The following is a 22092-nucleotide window of genomic DNA, read 5'->3' on the forward strand; positions in this document are numbered from 1 at the left end:
TAGAGGAATAATAATCATTTGTTTATATCCTTTTAAGTTAGTTTAGTGTAGTCTCAGTCATATTAATAAGTATTAGTATATAGTTATTTAATGCAGGTAATGTGTTCATATTAAAGCGGAGGTCCACCCTAAAATGGACCTCCGCTCATCGGAATCCCCCCCCCTCCGGCGCCACAATCGGCACCTTTCAGGGGGGAGGGGGGTGCAGTTACCTGGATAATCCAGGTAACTGCACCCACTTCCGGGCTAGCTCTCTGCGGAACGGGGCGTACGTTCCGCAGCGCCCGCCCCCTTCAGCAAGTGCCCCGCTGCCTGCTGGGAAACACACAGCTCCCAGAGGCAGCGGGGACCGTCCGGATTGCGGCTCGCGCATGCGCAGTAGGGAACCGGGAAATGAAGCCGAAAGGCTCCATTTCCTGATTCCCATACCCAAGATGGCGGCGGGACCCGGCAGCCGAGCGAGCGATCGGCTTCGGGTGCCGACATCGCGGGCGCGCTGGACAGGTAAGTGTCACTATTTAAAAGTCAGCAGCTGCAGTATTTGTAGCTGCTGGCTTTTTAAAAAAAAAAAAAAAAAAACGCGGAGTCCCGGTGGACTCCCGCTTTAATATATGATTAGTTATAAGACATTACATGATCAGCACATTACTAAAAGTGTTACTGTGGGATTGTCAAACTCCCTATGTGACTCTCCGAGTTAGTATCGCCCCTTTTATAAAGCATATTGCTGGAGTTAGCAGAAATGAATGTGTGCCAAACAAGGTTCTAAGTTTTTGTGAGGTTATGACGTTCACATGCAACACAAAAAGCCAACGCTTCAATATTGAAGGTCAAACACACACACACACACACACACACACACACACACACACACACACAGGAGAGATGAGACAGACATAGTCACACAAAGACACTTTGACACCTTAGAACAGCTGAATTCTCCCAGAAGTCTAATGACATGTACACACGGTCGGATTTTCCAATGGGAAATGTTGGATGTGAGCTTGTTGGCTGAAAGTCTGACCGTGCGTATGCTCCATCGAACATTTGCTGTTGGACTTTCCGCCAACAAATGTTGGCTAGGAGGTTGTAAAAATTTCTGCCAACAAAAAACGTTGCTGTCGAAAAATATGATTGTGTGTACACAAGTCTGTCGCACAAAAATTCACGCATGCTCAGAAGCAGAAGTGGTCGGTCTTGTAATGGAGAACAAACATTTGTGATGCGGCAAATGAGGAAATCTTGAAATGCAGCGCACAATTCTCTTCTTTTTTAATGGGATAATAATGAAGCTGCTTTGCTGGTGATACTGATGCAAATTTTCAAAGGCTTTTATTTTTCTTCTAGTGATAAATAATAATAATAATGCAAAATAAAAGCAAAAAGATAAAGGGTGAATTAATACTCAAACTTCTAACAACACGAAATTAGCAGGGGGAGCCCAAAGGGTGGTGCTAAAGATTTTAAAAACCACGTAGTATGTGTAGTACGTCACGACGTTCGTAATTGTTGGCCAACATTTATATGACCATGTGTATGCTAGACAAGTTAGAGCCAACAACCTTCGAACAAAAATTCCATGTGCTTTTTTTGTGGGAAAGTCAGATCGTGTATACAGGGCATATGCATCTTTTTGGTTACACAAGACAGCATGGAGACATTAGGCAGCAGCCATGAACCACACATGCTTTCATAAGCTTATTACAAAACTTTATAAACTATTTATTCTATTTCAAATATTTTTATTTACACTAAACTGTTAAAAAGTTTTTCATTGTATTTATGTCATCTGTATGACAATAAACTCACACTTTAAGAATATTAGGTATTTATATTATTCTGGATGAGGACTATACCATAAAAACAAGGCCATATAGAAAACCTACCACTACCAATAATTTATTGCATGCCAAGAGTTTTCGACCTGGAGCCTTGATCTGAAATATACCTACTAGTCAATGTTTAAGGGCCGTTGGAATTATACAGATCGGGATGACTTCAAATATGAAGCTCAGAATTTGCGAGAGGTTTTTGAAACCTGGTTTAAGAGAATATGGGTGAGTGCAGTTTACCAAAAAAGCAAGGTTCTGTGACTGTAAGGCCTTGATTTTAAATCTGTGCAAATCAAATTTGAATGCTCAATGTGTTATACCAGACTTATAGTAGTCTTTAATATACTGAACTTGGAACTAAGGAAAAAGAAATCTGTACTACACATTGGCATCTCTTGACACATAAACCCTTGGTGGGTACGTTTCTGCTGGCATCCTAGTTGAGTGCATCTAAGCAACTGAAGATGTGACCCCGTTACCATGGGATAGGTGTCTCCCGGTTATATGTACTGATCAAAAAATCTCTTTACCTAACTGGTGGCTTTGCAGTAAACATCAAAGTGAGCTACTGTGTGGCTCTGGATGAAGATGTCCCTGCACCAGGCACTGCCACCACCTTCAGTGACAAGGACTTTCTTCACATTAAAGAGAAATACAATAATAATTGGTGGATTGAGCAATTGGCTAAGGAAAGCTGTAGAATCGGCTTTATTCCAAGTCCTCTGTGGCTGGAGAAATTAGGAATACAGCAAGAACGAGGGGATTATTTCATGGGAGGTACGCTTCAGTCTATGCCTCATCTATTCAATAAATGAATAGGACTACCATTGTGTTAAGATTACAGACTTGGGCGTTATGCTGGCGTCCTAGTTGAGTGCATCTAAGCAACTGAAGATGTGACCCAGTTACTGTGGGATAGGTGTCTCCCGGTTATATGTACTGATCAAAAAATCTCTTTACCTAACTGGTGGCTTTGCAGTAAAGATGAAAGTTAGATACTGTGTGGCTCTGGATGAAGATGTCCCTGCACCAAGCATGGCCACCACCTTCAATGACGAGGACTTTCTTCACATTAAGGAGAAATACAACAACAATTGATGGATTGAGCAATTGGCTAAGGAAAGCTGTAGAATCGGCTTCATGCCAAGTCCTCTGTGGCTGGAGAAATTAGGAACACAGCAAGAACAGAAGAGGGGATGATTTCATGGAGGTAAACATCAGAAGGAAGCAATTATTTCTTTTTTTACATACACTAATTCCAGTCAGTACTTATTCAGCTGAATAGTTGCTGCTGCTCTCATCATAGCCTAATTTATGGTTATGTCCATTCTAGGGTGGTTGTGGTGATTAGCCGCTACCGCCTTCTGTGTAATGAGTAGGGGGGGGGAAGCAGCTATCGATATGATCAGATGCTCTGCCAGAGCAATACTGCACACAGGAAATGTCTAAAAGAGCTCTTTGGTTGAAGCCTTGGACAGCAGACGGCTTTGAAACAAAACAGGTCTAGAATTACCTTGATGGCAAGACACTCTTTAGAGAGAAGCTTGAAAATATAAATTTCATGTGTAACTGGAGGAAAATCAGGCCAACTCTGTGACTGTAAGGCCTTTGCAGTAAACATGAAAGTGAGCTACTGTGTGGCTCTGGATGAAGATGTCCCGGCACCAGGCACTGCCACCACCTTCAATGACAAGGACTTTCTTCATATTAAGGAGAAATACAACAATAATTGATGGATTGAGCAATTGGCTAAAGAAAGCTGTGGGATTGGCTTCATTCCAAGTCCTCTGTGGCTGGAGAAATTGGGAATACAGCCAGAACAGAACAGAGGATGATTTCATGGGAGGTAAACATCAGAAGGGAGCAAAATTTTTATTTTTATATATATATATTTTTTTTTAACATACACTTTAATTCCAGTCGGTACTTATTCCGCTGAATAGTTGCTGCTGCTGCTCTTATCACAGCCTAATTTATGGTTATGTAAATTCTAGGGTGGTTGTGCTGTTTAGATGCTACCGTCTTCTGTGTAATGAGTAGGGGGGGAAGCAGCTATCGATATGATCAGATGTCCTGCCAGAGCAATACTGCACACAGGAAATGTTTAAAAAGAGCCCTTTGGTTGAGAAGCCTTGGGCAGCAGACGGCTTTTAAACACAACAGATGTGGAAATCACCTTGATGGCAAGGCACTGTTTGGAGACGAGCTTGAAAATATATTTCATGTGTAACTGGAGGAAAATCAGGCCAACTTCTGCAGGACAGAAGAATAAGGCATACCAAGCTGTTCTCTACAGGTTTCAGCAATCAAGGGGAAATTTTTTTTTTTTTTTTTTAGACAATCCCGATAGAATAGAGACCCCAAGAGATTCTGGATTAGCCCCCAAGCAATGTTCCTGAAAGTTCACAAACAAAAGACTTTCCATATTGCTCAGGACTCCACAAAGTCTTTTTGATGCCAAGGTGATCCCAGTAGGCAGCAGGTTTAAGCATTTCTCCAAAGTGTGGATAGGTCAGTGCAGGAATCCTTGGGTAGTCTCAACAGTCCATTTTGGACACTTTTGAACCCTCTAAGGGCTCCTACCTCATGACTTCTTTACCCCAAGAGTTACAGCCTCCTCTCAAAAAGCAAGAGTGCTTCAGCAGTTGCTTCTCTCACTTCAAACTCAATAGGCGGTAGTTCTGGGTCCACCTTACAACAGATATACAGGGATTCTATTTTACCCTCTTTCTGGTGCCCATGAAGAACAGAAGCGCTGAGCGGAACAACTGAGCTTAAATCTTTACCACCCACAGGTAATGCTTATAGACTGCACCTTGCTTAGCAGCCCCGTCAGCAGCTCTGTCACAAGCCATCCACAAGCTCCGGCCTCTCCAGCCACAGCTCCCCCCCGGGACCTCCAGCAGCCGAATGGGAATTATAGGAATGATAGTGGCCCCCTCGGGCACAGGGGTCTAGGAACACAATCCCCTAACCACCTCACATCACATGGTCCGACACCGCCGCCTGCCGCTCCGGACAGACGCTCAGGAATCACCGCGGCTCCGGCCTAGCCAGGATCACCCACTGTTCATCACCTGCCAGCTCACCCCTTCATCTCATCCATTAGCTGTGGCAGGCCCGGGCACCCACGCCGACTGCACCCCCCCCCCCGCATCCGCGAATGACTTACATCAGGACTGGGAGCCGAGACTAGGATAGCCCGTGGCTCCGGCCTACCCCGGCGGCCATCTTGGTCCACCCATCCCCTCCAGATACTGGAACTCAACTTTACCAGGACCTCGAGTGAGCCCCCGGGACCCCCCTCCCCCCCCCAGCAGTTCCTAAGGGGACCTGGTCCCTTTCTCACCAGTCTTCAGGGTGGGCAACACCCGCAGCCACCATTGGTTGCCTCCAATGCTCTAGCTAGCTAGACAAGGTAGACCGTTGGCTGCGGCTGAGCCCCAGCCCACCTCCCAGCAGAGGCGTCAGATGATACAGCAAGCCAGGATCACCACAACAGGACCACCTCACAGCTAACCAGGGCCACCACAATCAGGTAATCTCCCCCCCCCCCCCTGCGGTTGATCCAGGGTCTTGCAGTCCGACCGCCTCCGGGGGTCAGAAAGGAATTTTTTTCCCCACTGGTGCGATTGGCTGGCACAGCTAGGGGTTCTTCGCCTTCCTCTGGATCAACGGGAGAGCAGTAGGTCAGCAGCCCCTCCCCCCTCCACCACCCCCTCCGGAACTATTTCACACCCTATTAGCACAACCATTCAGCTTCATCAGTTTTCTTCTGGTCTGGGATCTTCACTTCAAGCAAAAAGGTAGCTGGAACAGCCAGTAATTCACGACCCTAATATAAAAACTCCTTCCGCATAGGTGACCCAAGATCAACTTGCGCGCTTACAAATAGCCTCAACACGGCGGCAAGGCTGATAACTAGATTGACATCAGGTTAAAACCCTGATCAGGATCATCTTAGTCCCCCTAGTACAGTGATGGCGAACCTTGGCACCCCAGATGTTTTGGAACTACATTTCCCATGATGCCCTGGCACTCTGCAGTGTAGTGGAGCATCATGGGAAATGTAGTTCCCAAACATCTGGGGTGCCAAGGTTCGCCATCACTGCCCTAGTACTATCAACTTCATCCTTGGGCCATGTGCCACTTCAAATAGTCAGCAGAAGTTCTCTACGGACTAAGGAATACCACCTTAACACGGCCTTCTTCCATACAAAAAATCCTTCAAAAAGAACTACTAAAGACCGGCCAACAAGCAACCATCAAGCACAGGAAAATATCTACCCAACCACAACAATTAGCATGCACCTTGATTAACACCAGGTCTGCAGTCAAACACAGACTGGAAGTACACGACTTCATCACCGAAAACATAGCCAGCTTTCAGTGAAGAGGCAAACTCCTGACTGCAACACCATCCTCACCGAATTGGTGCCGAAGAACTACAGGATCCTAACCGAACATCAGAGAGGAAAAAAAGGAGTAGGCCTAGCGCTAGCAGTGATCTTTAAATCTCACCTGGTGCTCACCAAACCAACTTTACAGAACCCAGTGCCTTTTATGGAAACACTGAGGCTACATCTTCAATCAACACCCCATGACTCCACTCACATTCTACTATGCTACAGACCGCCTGGACCAAAAGACTAATCTTCTTTCACCCCTCACGGAATTCATTGCATTACACACCTTGAAATCCAAAAACTTCCTGGCACTCAGGGATTTTAACCTCTGGGCAAACGATCCCCAAGACCCTATCGCGACCGCCTGCATCAACCAACTGGAAGAACTGGGTCTCCAGCAACTGATAAAGACTCCCACACATGGGTCAGGACACACCCTGGACCTCATCTTCATTACGGCTATGGAACGCTCTACCCACCAACATTCGCTTGGAAGAAAACCACCAGGTCTTCAGGAAAAAAAAAAAAAAAAAAAAAAAAAAAACTCAAGACCTTCCTCTTCTAGAAGCTGCACAACAAAGCTCATCGCAGCGCCTTGAGGCGATTCAGATTGCGTTGTGCGCTATACAAATTATTTCATTCATTATCGAGGCCAGTAATAGATTTAAAGGAAGCTCAACTGTCACATTCAGCTGGAAAGTTTCAAGATTGCATAACCTAGAAGTTGGTCTAAAAAGGGACTCAAACAGGAGATTGGATGCCATTTGTGGACCTACAAGATGTCCATTTGTAGTGTTGCCAAAGGGTGCCTCCCGCTAGGTTATTCCTTGCCCCCCACTGAGGCTGCCGGTCAGTGGTGGAAATATCAGTTTTGCAGCCAGCAGGCCCTGGTGTCATGTCAACTGGGGGCCCCTGACAAGTGAAACTGGGCCCTGCTGCCATCATCAGCAATATTGGGGCCCCTCCTGCATGACCAAGTGTGCCGGAACTTTGCGCAGCTTAAATAAAGTTCTGACATGCAGCGGCTGGTAAGGGAGCAGGAATCAGCCTGTCCAATCAGCCAATTGATCCACCGCTATACTCCATGGAACAAAAGCGAATCAGGTTATTAACAAAGAGTATGAAGCAAGTTTCACACTTTACCTTAAATTCAAAACACAATTCAATTGCCTGAGGTTCAGTATTATGTACGAGTGTAGTTATGGGACCCACCATCATTATGGATTAAATTGTGTAATAAAACATCTTGATATAAAGGTGCATGGGGTAAACAGGAGGGCAAAACCAGTTAGTAACGTGTGGCAGATGACAGAGCACATCTTTTATATGTGCAATAGTGCATACTTGGGGACCTGTGGCACCTTTTATTGGGGCATCTTTTATATACAATAGTGCATACAGTACTTGGGGACCTGTAACAGACATACGCTATTTGCACATAAAAAAGATGACCCTGGTCATCTTCCATAAGGAAAAAAGGTGGCAACCTTACAACCAACTCGATAATGATCCACCTGTTGCTGTCTCAGAACAACTTTCACTCTTCTCAGAAAGAAACCATGTCATGGTGGAGGAGAAGAAGCCAGCTGTAGATATAACGTCTATTAGTGCAGCAGTGAGTATGGACCCTGTTGTGAAGACAGAAAGGAGCTAAAACTGTCGGGCAATTAATGACAATGGCAATAATGATGCAATAAAGCAATGAATGTGGTGGTGAGGGGGTTAATGTTGCTGACAAAAAGAAAGAATGGCATTTCTTCCCCTGCTCAGCAGAGTTAGGATTCATTGGTTGTGCAGACCAATCTTGTATCTGTACAATCAATATCTGCTAAAGTTGTATCAGATGCTTCCAAACACACAGATGGATCCCCTGCTGCGAGGAATGTTGGGAGATATGCTTGTTTTGTAAAGTTGCAGCAATGAGGGTGGAGGAAATTTTACAAAAAATTCTAATGGTTACAATTCAGGGAGATATGGTGGGTACAAGAATGTTGTGCAGCTGAGGTAGGAGGGATAGGGAACCCCACCAGTAAGGGGGGAGGGTGGATGAACCAATTTTGGGGATGGGTTTAAAGCCTCTGATTTTTTTTTCTTCCTTAAAAATTGACCGGCGGGCAGCTATGAATATTTGTTTGTGAAAACTGAAGGTGCAAGCGTCTTCGGCAGTGGAGTTGTTTGGTGCCATAGGTGGTTTCATGGCAGCCTTTGATAAATGAATGACAATCCTGGTTCAAAATGAATACCATAGGCTGATTTGGTAATGTGCTACGTTGATATGGCCAAGTCCTCACCCAACTGCTGAAGGTCCTTGATGAGCATGGGATATGAACAGGGGCTTGGAAAGTGGTAATGCAATTGAGGGTGCTGGGCAATGTGGTTCAGCAACTGCCCTACTCAACATTTCTGGGAAGGAAGGGATAGGCTGACCATTTTCTATCAAGGTCAGCCTAAGGTTTGCAATAAGTGTAGAGAGAAAGGCCACTTTACACGATAAAGCAGTGCTCACTGTGCCAGAGTTTAGACCAGGGATATGCAATTAGCAGACCTCCAGCTGTTGCAGAACTACAAGTTCCATGAGGCATAGCAAGACTCTGACAGCCACAAGCATGACACCCAGAGGCAGAGGCATGATGGAACTTGTAGTTTTGCAACAGCTGGAGGTCCGCTAATTGCATATCCCTGGTTTAGACCATTTGGTCCAATATTGCACCCAGAAGCAAAGTCATCCATCCAACATAAACCCCCTGACATCACACTCTAGCAACCAGTCTAATTTCAATTTTTGTGGGTGCCCTACTCCTAGTGATGGCCTTGCCCTCCCAATTGTAGTTCTATGCCCACACACTGTAGTTACAGACAATACATGTGGACCACTGCAGCTTGATACTAGCAGGAGATGTAACACCTTCTCTCCCAAAATCTCACTACATCCATAGAGGCTTTTCACCCCACTGCCTGGGCTTTAGAAAAGCCCCCCTCTGACCATTACTAGAAAAAGAAAAAAAAAAAAAAAACACAAAAAAGGTTGCAGGAAGAAGTAGAAAACATAAACAAAGTCCCAATGACTGAAGTTTTTGTTAAAATTTGTCCTCACACACCCTATTGGCAGCAGAAATAGCTTTATGTAACCAAGACCTAAAAACCCGATTCTTATATTCTATTCAAAATAGACAAAATTTATGATCAAGCTTAACCACAATGAGTTTAAACTAAAATTCACCATGCCACATGACAGATCTAGCATTACCTTCCTTGATGTAACCATATATAAAGATGAGAATGGCCTATTAAAGTAGTAGCCTTTTTAGAAAGCCAACGGCCAGAAACTCAATTTTACATGCGAGCAGTTTCCATCCACGTGCGCTTATAACTTCCATCCCCTACAGTCAATATTTAAGGATCAGAAGGAAGTGCTCGGATAATGATGTATTCAAGAAAGAGGCAGATCTTCTGAGGACAAGATTGTTCATGCGTGGATATTCTAAGACCTATCTGAAGAAGGCATATAACAAGGCATGTCAAAGATTTTGCAGAGATTTATGGATGGATCCAAATGATAGGCCCATATGTACCTAGCTGACCAGCTCATGTAAAGTGAATTCAGGCAAGGACACAAGGACCCCTGTAAACGTTTTGGTTTGGTACATTTCCCTGTGGGGTGTATTGTGGGTATATGAATACCAAAAAAAACTAATTTTACCGGATGGGGAAAAATTCTCTGACACTTTCCTTACTGTAGCACACCCAGAGTGGTCTATCTTCTTTTATATGACTGCGGGTACTTCTAAGAAGGCAAAATGGCCCAAGAATTTTGACGATGAGCCTACCGTCATCTTGCAGCTATGCAAACATGTAATTCGAGTCTCCCTCTTGGCAAACATGTTACCAATGTTCACAATGGAACTTTCCACAGAGTCTCGTTTATTATCCCCGACCACGTTCATCCTGGAATACGTGGGCGGGGGGGATTGGAACAGGACTCTGCTCCAGCGTGAACAACGATGGATATTTTATTTAAGTGCCACTTCACCTCCCGGGTTAAATGGGTCAATATCATCCAGGCCCTTTCTAGAGGGTTTCAACTCTGGGGGGGGGGGGAACCACCTGACCCCATTAAATAAATACAACACTAGATTGTTATATGTGTTACACACGTGGTAGTGTAAAATGCTATAATCTGATTTTCTCTTTAACTGAGGTGTTAAACCTTTTTATAAATTGTATTTCGTAAGTTTTGTTTTCTTGTGTTCTTTGTATTATGTTGTCTTTTGTGTACCCTAATGTGCGCTCTTTGCCCCACTGTTCATTGGCATGTATGATGTTAATAAGATTGAGAACTATAGGAAGGAGTATATTTGGCAATTATTGGGGGGGGCCTTTCAACAAGGCCTCATCAATCAGGATCTCTATAATTATCCTAACGTCAAAAATCCACACGTTTGGCGACTTTTTATGCTTTACCTAAGATACATAAACACTTAACTAAACCTCCTGGTAGACTGATAGTGTCAGGCATTGGTTCCCTCACAGAGAAGGCGAGTCGCCTAAATCGACTCCATCCTGATGCCACATGTTATGGCATTGCCATCTTTCATAAAAGATATAGTGGACTTACTAAAACAGATCGGAGGGTATGGTCGTACCTTCCGATGCCCTGCTCGTGACTCTGGATGTAGAAGCATCGGAATTGTGCGGACCTTCCTTCATGAACAGGATCACCACAAATGAGAGTATTATGAATTCATTCTTGACCTTACATTTTTATTGACTCGTAACTGTTTTGTGTTCAAAGATTCCCACTTCCTCCAGGTACAGGGGGTAGCCATGGGCACTTGCTGTGCACCGGCCTATGCCAACTTGTACCTGAGGGGGGGGGGGGGGACGTGCAATTTTTTCGGATGACGCATTGACTATGCTTACGGATCAGGTGCTATGCTTGTTGCGTTTTATGGATGATATTTTTATCATCTGGTTGGGGACTCCAACTTCCCTAGATATGTTTATTGATAACCTGAACAACAACAACTCTTTCAATTTTAAATTTACAGTCTCTAGTGATCCTTCCAGTGTCACCTTCTTAGACCTTGTGATCAACAAGGATGACACTGGTTGTATCTCGTCTACACTTTTCAGGAAGGATACAGCGGGTAACACGCTTTTACATGCTGATAGTGCCCACCCAACTCCTCTAATTCAAAGTATTCCATATGCGCAATATTTAAGACTTAGACGCAACTGTACACTCACTACTGACTTTAAACTACAGGCCAACCTTCTCCGTGACCGCTTAAAAGCTAGAGAATACAGCAAAACTGTGTTGCGGAGTGCCTTTAATATAGCCCTCCGCCAACCACGTAATGCTCTATTATATAAAACCAAAACTGCTAGTGATAAGGTAACTGTTAGATATATCACAAGATATTCAAAACAGCATCAGGAAATACGTAACATCCTCACCAATTACTGGTCACTACTTTACAGAGATCCTATACTTGCCAAATATTTACATTGGCATCCGGATATTACCTATAGACGTTCATATTCATTACGAGACAAACTGACTTCCAGCCATTATTCTGCTAACATGGGAGCAGATCAGAAGCCATGGGGGATAACGAAATGTGGTAGTTGTGCATTTTGCCCCCTGATCAATATAGGTACACGATTCAACCTCCCCAATGGGGAAACGTTTACCCACAAATTTCACACTGACTAACACACAAAAGGGAGTAGTGTATCTGATGCTCTGCCAGTGTGGAGCATTCTACGTTGGTAAGACCATCAGATGCTTCCGCTCATGGATAAAGGATCATGTTTACTATTCCTCAGAAGGTAAGCAGGCACCTGGATTTATACCACAAATTCAACACCTCGGTCATATCCTTTGTGGCCTTGGCAGTAGTCACCCGGGATCCACGGGGAGGGGATTAGGACAGACAAATCCTACGTAAGGAGACCATATGGATAGAGCATCTTAATGCAACACAGTCTCCAGGCATTAAACGAGGCTCAGTCTTATAAGCCTTTCTTATAATGGCCGCTTTGTCTTTAAAACACAAAAAATAAAAAGAAGGAGCTATATAGAGTTTCTCAATTTAGCTAGCTAACCTTTACCAATGTAGAACTATTTAAGTATACATAGTTTTCTGATGCTAGCCTGTTCCAAGTAGTCCGCAAACCATATTACCACCTCTTTAATCTTAATATCTAAGACATTTGGGTCCTGTGATATATTGAGAAACTTGTATTAGTAACAGTGATTTTGCAGTAAGAGTACTGGTTTGATGATTGATTATATCTATTGCCTATAAATCATTGTACTTCTACATTCGATTTGTAATTGATATGGTTGTGGATGGACAGGGTTGGGGGGTCATCGGTCAGTGTGGAGGGAGGCACAGTGTTCTGGCACCATGCGGCCGCTGGCGCCATGGCTGGTTGGGCGATTAATTTTCCCTTGCCAGCCATGGCGCATTGATTGTCCAGTGTTGGTTACATTGGACTCCGTCCCCGCGATTGTCCCGCTAGCTGTGGGTACCTGGTTCTCCGGTGTGCAATTAGCATACTGGGGAATGTGCGTTGGCACAGTTCTCCTTCAGCTGACGGGCAGGGGGGAGTTTCGTGCTTCCACTGGCCAATCTCAGGCCACTTCGCGGAGCCCCGTCCTTCGCTGAGGCGCCTGCCGTGCGGACGGTGAGCATGCGCAGTGTCCATTCGGTCGACTTGGATGATGTCACATCGGTATGTATCCGATTGGTGACTATGGAGGGGGGCGTGTATTCTATGCTCTGTGCTTTGCACAGCTGACTGTGGGAACAAACAACAACACCGGGCTGAAATCTCTAGAGGACTGCACGGGTAAGCGCTGGGTCATGATGCTGCGTTATATAACTTCTCAGGATCTTACTAGAGCCCCTGGTATTTAATTCTATTATAATAATATTACAGATTTTTGGCTTTGGTATAACCCTTCAGCAGAGCCTCTTGGCTGGAAGCAGCTATCTCCACATGGGTTGAAACAACCAGGTGATCTATATACAGTCAGGTCCATAAATATTGGGACATCAACACAATTCTAATCTTTTTGTCTATATACATCACCACAAGGGATTTGAAATGAAACAAGCAAGATGTGCTTTAACTGCAGACTTTCAGATTTAATTTGAGGGTATTTACATCCACATCAGGTGAACGGTGTAGGAATTACAACAGTTTGTATATGTGCCTCACACTTTTTAAGGGACCAAAAGTAATGGGACAATTGGCTGTTCAGCTGTTCCATGGCCAGGTGTGTGTTAATCCATTATCTCATTTACAAGGAGCAGATAAAAGGTCCAGAGTTCATTTCAAGTGTGCTATTTGCATTTGGAATCTGTTGCTGTCAACTCTCAATATGAGATTCAAAGAGCTGCCACTATCAGTGAAGCAAGCCATCATTAGGCTGAAAAAAAACAAACCCATCAGAGAGATAGCAAAAACATTAGGTGTGGCCAAATCAACTATTTGGAACATCCTTAAAAAGAAAGAACGCACCGGTGAGTTCAGCAACACCAAAAGACCCAGAAGACCATGGAAAACAACTGTGGTGGATGACCGAAGAATTCTTTCCCTGGTGAAGAAAACACCCTTCACAACAGTTGGCCAGATCAAGAACACTCTCCAGGAGGTAGATGTATGCGTGTCAAAGTCAACAATCAAGGGAAGACTTCACCAGAGTGAATACAGAGGGTTCACCACAAGATGTAAACCATTGGTGAGCCTCAAAAACAGGAAGGCCAGATTAGAGTTTGCCAAACAACATCTAAAAAAGCCTTCACAGTTCTGGAACAACATCCTATGGACAGATGGGGCCAAGATCAACTTGTACCAGGGTGATGGGAAGAGAAGAGTATGGAGAAGGAAAGGAACAGCTCATGATCCAAAGCATACCACCTCATCAGTGAAGCATGGTGGTGGTAATGGCATGGCGTGGGCATGTATGGCTGCCAATGGAATTGGTTCTCTTGTATTTATTGATGATGTGACTGCTGACAAGAGCAGCAGGATGAATTCTGAAGTGTTTTGGGCAATATTATCTGCTCATATTCAGCAAAATGCTTGAGAACTCATTGGACTGCGCTTCACAGTGCAGATGGACAATGACCCGAAGCATACTGCGAAAGCAACCAAAGAGTTTAAGGGAAAGAAGTGGAATGTTATGCAATGGCCAAGTCAATCACCTGACCTGAATCCGATTGAGCATGCATTTCACTTGCTGAAGACAAAACTGAAGGCAGAATGCCCCAAGATCAAGCAGAAACTGAAGACAGTTGCAGTAGAGGCCTGGCAGAGCATCATCAGGGATGAAACCCAGTGCCTGGTGATGTCTATGCGTTCCAGACTTCAGGCTGTAATTGACTGCAAAGGATTTGCAACCAAGTATTAAAAAGTGAAAGTTTGATGGATGATTGTTTATCTGTCCCATTACTTTTGGTCCCTTAAAAAGTGTGAGGCACATATACAAACTGTTGTAATTCCTACACCGTTCACCTTATTTGGATGTAAATACCCTCAAATTAAAAGCTGAAAGTCTTCAGTTAAGGCACATCTTGTTAGTTTCATTTCAAATCCATTGTGGTGGTGTATAGAGCCAAAAATATTAGAATTGTGTCGATGTCCCAATATTTATGGACCTGACTGTAGCTTCCTGATATTGGGTTAAAAAACGCTATAGGATTGTAGAGAGAGACCATACCTCACATTGTGGGGAGTGCTATAAAAAATACCTTATTTCACTATAAAAGTGGTTGCTTTTGTTCTCATTAAACAATCGTTGGTTCTTTTGCTTTCAGGTTGTGGGGGTTAAAATACAACAAAACCCCCCGTCCTCTTCTGAGTTTGGGGTCATCGTTGTCCCCTCCCCCGTTAACAGTTATGAATATTTGGATCCGCAGCAGTCCTCTATTTGTCCGAGTCAGCCGTTGTGGTCCCTATTGAGCTTACCTTTTTGAGTAAGTCTTTTTTTCTTTGTTTTTCTATAGATATTTGGGTTTTTGGTTATGTTCTACATGTCCCCACGGTGACCTATATACGCTGTAAACCCTCCACCGGATCTGACTAAGTTGACCTCTGACTTTGTTTTTTTTATCTATAACATATCGTGTGTTGACCTATAAAATCGTACAGAAATATTCTGTTTGGTTTGTGATGTATACATTATATATGTTTATGATTAATTTTTTGTTTTTGTTGTTTCTATTACTTTACTAGTCACACTAATTTCTCGCTCCAGAAGAAGCGTGTTAAAACACGCGAAACATGTAGAGCTTTCTCCCTTTCAACACACCTAATACCGCAAGTAGAAAATCATATTTTGAAGATTATGAAATAAGTGTATTATCTATTTTCAGATTTGAAAATGTATAGTTGCGGTTTATATTGTATATTATGGAGTATATGAGTATTGCTGTGATTAGACGGTTTTTTAGAACTTCTGTTTAGTACAATAGAAAATATGTTCTTAATAAAATGTTGATTTTATCTTTTTTTTCATGGTTATTATTTTGCATATGGTGCCTAAAATGTCCAGAAGCCCCACTTCTTGTTTTTTTGTATATCAATTTGGGACGTGGCACATGATATACTTTGATGTATCCACAGTACCACTCTGTGTGAGATACATGTTCTTAATATTATTCATGTATGAGGTTCTTTCACAGATGTTTTGCTTGCCCCCTGGTTTCCTCACTCGGCGCATGGGGGCCGTCCATGCTCTATTGAGTGCGTCTGGCCCTTTGTTTACATTGTGTCACGTGGCCTACGTTCTTTGCGTTGCGGGAAGGTGACATTGTGGCGATGTAGCCCATACACCCAGATCCCTGCAGTGTTTGTCAGGATTACAGGCGTGATGTGACCGCGCAGTCCTTCTGACACGGAACGCCGTTTATACCATCCCTTTGTTGCTATGGGGAGGTGCCGCTTGCGCGCCACCGCCCCAAATTGTGTGTGGAGTATGACTGCCTATTTGCTGGTCAGCTGCACACATAAACCCCCTTCTCCTTTGACGGTCTGTGCCATCAGTGTGGTAGCAGCAGCAGGGATCCATGTAAAACTGGTGTTGGTTTTGTGCAGGTAAATGGAACCTGCATTATTGGTAGAGTTGGGGCTGAACCATAAATGTTCTTGGCATGTACACTTTGATTATGCCTTTTTGCCTTTTTTCTTCTTCCCCCCCCCCCTTCTTTGCATTAGCAATTAAGTGTTGTAATTTTTGCCTACCATTTTTTTACTTCAGATTCCTTGGCTGACCTTTATCCGGTCTCCCAGGCTTCCTGGTTTGCACTGCATCACACGGTTTACACTGGCACGATTTTGGACCGCTAACTACTGTTCACCCATACTCTGGGTCCATCCCTCTTCTTTGATAAGATAACTATATATGGCCCTTTTCGGTGTTTTGTGTATATCTATTTTACACCCATGGGGGTTACCCTATACATATTAGGCAATTAAGTTAAAGGGGTTGTAAAGGTAATTTTTTTATTTTCTACATAGGTTCCTATAAGCTAGTGCATTGTTGGTTCACTTATCTTTTCCTTCGATTTCCCTTCTAAATGTTTTATTTCTTTGTTTTCTTTGTCTAAATTTCTCACTTCCTGTTTCACCCCAGTAAGCTGTTCAGTAAGCTGTTCTGGCTGACTAACCACCAGCTCGGATTATGGTGAGAAGTTTACTGAGGAGAAACAGGAAGTGAGATATTCAGACAAAGCAAAAAAACATTTAGAAGGGAAATCAAAGGAAAAGGTAAGTGAACCAACAATGCCCTAGCTTAAAGGAACCTATGTAGAAAATAAAAAATTTACCTTTACAACCCCTTTAAATAAAATTTTACACACAAATACCATTATACTTTTTGTGTTCTCTTTTCCCTGCTTCAGTGGGGTCACCTTTTGGACGGTGTCATTGGGGTGTCCTCTATGGGGAAACACCTCGCCTGGTGTGCTGTGCGAATCTGCTATACTCTGCCGGTCTTTTACTGAGTCGGGACCGTTTGGGCTGAGCATTTTTTGCAAATCTGGATACAGAAGAGCACAGTCTATACAGCTTGTACGGTCAGTTTTCTAAGTATTTATGTATAGGTCAAGGTGTGGATGTAATTTGTAAGCCGCTCTCATTGTACATTCGTTAATATGCAACGCATTTATTTGCAGACAACTCTGTATGTTCTGCGAAAAATCGCATTTACCCCTGATGAAGACAAAAGTAGCTTTTGTAAATCTTGAAACACGTTGGGTATTTCTGCTGTGCTCACTATTAGCTCAACAGAGACTGTGTGATTATTGTCTGTACATTGCCATTGTATTGGTGTGTTTACCAGCTTCCAGATGACTCCTTATATGAGGTTTTTATATTATTATGCGCATGCTGTATATTTTAAATATTTATACTTTATATTTCTTCTACATTTCATTAGCTATCTGCTCTACGCCAAAGTCCCCCTCAGAGAGGAAATATGTTGTTCAATTGTATATTCTAGTCAAAGACCTCAATAGGATATATTAGGAACTTCACCCTTATTTCAAATAAAATAATCCAAAAACCAATCCATATGTCCAGTAGATGTACCGGATACACCTATTTCTAGTCTCACAGAATTTGATTTTGATGCAGACACTATTAACACCCTAGAATATTTATACTAAGAATTCCAGCGATGATCTCCGGTTGTTCACAGTATCTAGCCACTTCGCCTCCCATAATTCATTCTACATTAAAACCTAAAATCAAATTTTTTACTCACATCATGCAAAGCATCCATTGCTAGAAACAAACAAACACATTCTATAGAGTAGTCTACTCTGACTTCTTAAAGCTTTGTCAACACAAAATCAGACAAAGCTAGGCTTCCAATCCAGAGAAGAAAACATGGCTCTGAAAAGCCTTATGAATATTGCATACAGATCTCTGGGGAGAAGTTATGCAAATATCAAACAGGTTTTGATGGGTACATATCTGTCTGGAAGAGTTGGCATTCCTAGATGGACTGTATTGGTATGCCGACCACCCTATATAAAATGATCACATTTGATGTTGAGTCCAATGAAAAAAAAAAAAAGGAAGGGGTTATCAACAGTCAGGCTGGGGAGGTAATGATGCTGGATGTCCTCTAGTCGGGAAATGAGGTGGGCTCTATCTGGAGAGGTTTCTGAACAGCTGAGTGCTGGTAAGGCCGAAATTTAGCTTTAAATTAAAGTGGAAGTAAACTCCCCTATCGTTTTCAGCCAAGGAAGCTGCCATCTTTGCCTCTGTTTAATCTTCAACTGCTATGGTGCTGCACATGTGATCTGTTATGACACCAGCCATTGGATGGTTTGATAGTTTGGCTGAGAGCACAGACAATGTGCAGTTAGCATTCCCGGCATGCCTTTTTTTTTTTTAACTGTTTAAATTGATGGGTTTACTTCCACTTTAAGCATAAAAACCCTGGGAATCCATTTCTCCTTCACTGAGGAGCTTACATTGGCTAACCGTAAAAAAAATCGGATCACGTTCAAGACCCTTTGCCTCACCCACAAATGCGTGCATAGAGAAGCTCCGTAATACCTAATGGAGAAAATAAATCATTACACACCAAACCGCAGTCTTCGATCAGCCAACAAAAACCTCCTCCTCGTGCCCAAAGCCCGGTATAAATCCAAGGGTGATCGGAGATTCGCTGTGCAAGGGCCTCGGCTATGGAATGCTCTACTAATCAACATCCGCCTGGAAGAAAATCACCTGGCTTTTTAGAAAAAACTCAAGACCTTCCTCTTTTAGCAGATGATCAAAGCTCGCCACAGCGCCTAGAGGCGATTCAGTTCGCATTGTGCGCTATACAAGCATTTCATTCATTCATAATACATTCTCAATTTGGGAGGAGTGGATCTTATTCAAAATGATGGAAATTTTCAAGTAAAATATACAGGAACGACCAAATTAACATTTCTAGTTCTTGATCAAAGTTTTTATTTTTTTCCCCCCACAGGTCAAAGAACGACAATGAAGGTCATGGATAAGGACAGAACGAGTCAGTCATGTTTTTTCCATAAAATCATTATTTCATTCTTGCCGTCTTCTCATCAAAATATCATCGGGTGTTATGGCTTCATCTTCTCCACCATCGACTGCTTTGTCTTTGCCCAGGAACTGGGACCATTTGGAGAGCTGTGCTCCATGATCTTTCCAAAAAGGAAAAAACATTAAGGTGTAGTTATGGCCATTTCTTTATTCAATTCTAATAAAATAGTTAAAACTAGAAGCTAAATTATATATAGCAATGTCAGTACTTATTCTTTTGGAAACAGAGAAGGACCTAGAACATGTCAAACAAACAGTCTTTGTGTGAGGACATCATCTCCTAGTGTCCAAATTCTAAGACCTAAGGTTTGGGTAAACAACTCAGGGATGGGAACCTCTAGCCTTCAATGTTATTGTATAAGAGAGCCACATAGTGCATTTTACTGGAAACAGCATCTGCAGGCATTTGAGTGTCATCTTTAATGCTGAAGAGACTATTCAAGGAGCTTCTTTATCATTTCTGTCAGCGGCTCCAGCCGACCCCCCTCTTCTAGTCTAGGTAGTTTCGGTAAACACCACCTCTCAAAATAGGACTAAAGCCCCATACACATTATCAGATTTTCTGCTAATTTGTCTTTAGATTTACCAAAACCATGTAGTGCAAGAGCCTGCCTGATTGCATACAAATTGAAACTCCTAAAGGTTTGACCTCATATTATATGGTTTTGGTAAATCTCAAGACAAAAATCAGCAGAAAATCTGATAGTGTGTATGGGGCTTAACAATGTTTCAAGGAGTGCTTAAAAAGGCAGACGATGGAAAACAAGTTGATCAACATAGTTAAATCTTAAAAAAAAAAAAAAAAAAAAAATCTGTGACACTCAAAATCAAAACTTTTTGTGATAAAGACCCAGCGTGGGCACACAACTGTGCACGAGGATGCAGATATTACCATGATAGCTACGAAAGCCTCAACAGCTCCTAATGCTTGTTTGTAAAGTGACCAGAAAAGAATGGATGCGATGTACGGGTAACATCCCTGTGGATAACGCTTGGTGACTTTCTGGCACTGCGGCAGAGAGTTATGAAATGCATCAGCAATAACATTTCAATACGAACATGCATTGTTCATTTAGTAGAGGCAGTCTACCTCTCAGGCAGGGGCGGACTGACCATTGGGCCACTCGGGCACCGCCCGGGGGGCCCCATCAGGGTTGCCAGCCTCAGTAAAATCAGGGACAGTACGATGATATCTGAGATGATATCTGAGATGATATCTGAGATGATATCTGAGATGATATCTGAGATGATATCTGAGATGATATCTGAGATGATATCTGCCCCACCTCTCCAGTACCTTCTCAGCCAATAGAAACATGTCTGTGTATACTGTGTGAGATTGTATACTGTGTGTGTTTGTGTCTTCTGTGTGGCCCCATAATCTCCTATTGCCCGGGGGCCCCCATGAGTTGTCAGTCCGCCCCTGCTCTCAGGACACAAAAAAATTTGCCAACAGCAGTAGCCCACGCAGCTTCCTACCTTAAAATGACAGCTATGACAGGATTCCAAGTAGTCTTCAATATGTTATTGCCACAAGATCCCCTGTATTGTCTCTGCATAGAGAGCACAGGGTCGCCATTTTTGTTTTCTTAATGGAGATATATAAAAATCATACTGACGATGCACCGTTCATTAAGTTCTTTGGACTACAATCATCCTCAAGATTCAACCCGGTGGGTTATGACGCGTTATACGCATACGCATTAGGGTACGCTTCAGTCCATGCCTCTTCTATTCAATAAATGAGGCAGGAGAAGAAGTAACCACTCATATGTTACAAATTCTGAGTTTGATACACATTAGATGCAGTAGGAGCAACAAGCACCACCTATGCAATAGATACTTGGGTCTAGAAGATTCCGTAGTCCAAGCCTTTGCCTCTATACACACCAGGTTATGCCAAGAACAGGACACACAGGCCTCCAGATAAAAGAGTGGGGGGGGGGGGGCACATCCAATAGCATCCATACATAGCTTATTTCGTTTTATGGCTATGGCCATACATAAATGTTTTAACTGAATATTTCTCCTTACAGTCTCTCCTACTGAATTTAACATCTATTTTAATTTTTTTCTAGGTGGGAATTCCAGAAGACACAGTTAAGAGGTGTGCTCTGTGCAGATCTCCAGCGCTCTGAAATTCATAGTGTAAAATATACTGGTACACATGGATCTCTAGCCAGAAAAACGTTCTGGTGTTTGACCAGGACTGCCATTGTGTTTAGATTACAGACTTTGGCCTCACTAAGATCACAGGGACAGCGATCATAGCAGGGTATGGAAGCAAATCCTACATGGCCCCAGAGATGTGTAACGTGACCATTTCAGAGGGACTGGCTGTAGATGGCAGCCTTGAGGTGCGGTTGTTTGGTGTTGTCCTCTACTGCCTACTCAGAGGGGAGTTTCTATGGTGGGTGGTCATTCTTGATGATGAAGGATATACATAAATTTGACTGGCAAAGTAATTTCCAGGAGGTTGATCCTTAGGAACCATGGAAAAAAAGGTTCCTGCTAGGATATGAAGAATGTTTATTGATGTTTTGGCAATTGATTACGCCAAAAAAAGTCAAGTCAATCTTCAGAAGTCTTCAAATACCTGAGAATTAAAACTGGAAAGAGACTACTTTAAGATTAGAGAAGGATTATTCTATGGAAAGGATTTCTTCAGTCCAGTCTGAGGAATCATCGCCTTCCCACCAGAACACCTCACAGAGCAGCGGTTCCATCACATCAGCTCGTTGTATTCACTTTTGACCACA

General features: G+C 43.1%; 1 pseudogene; it reads left to right on the plus strand.

Annotated features, from left to right (window-relative positions):
- The first annotated feature begins 2850 nt into the window (after positions 1-2850).
- LOC143997959 (voltage-dependent L-type calcium channel subunit beta-4-like) overlaps positions 2851-22092 on the plus strand; it is a 99433-nt pseudogene continuing 80191 nt past the window's right edge.

The sequence above is a fragment of the Lithobates pipiens genome, unplaced genomic scaffold (assembly GCF_037356315.1).
Source record: "Lithobates pipiens isolate NorthernLeopardFrog02 unplaced genomic scaffold, aLitPip1_a1.2 Scaffold_19, whole genome shotgun sequence".
Classification (NCBI taxonomy): domain Eukaryota; kingdom Metazoa; phylum Chordata; class Amphibia; order Anura; family Ranidae; genus Lithobates; species Lithobates pipiens.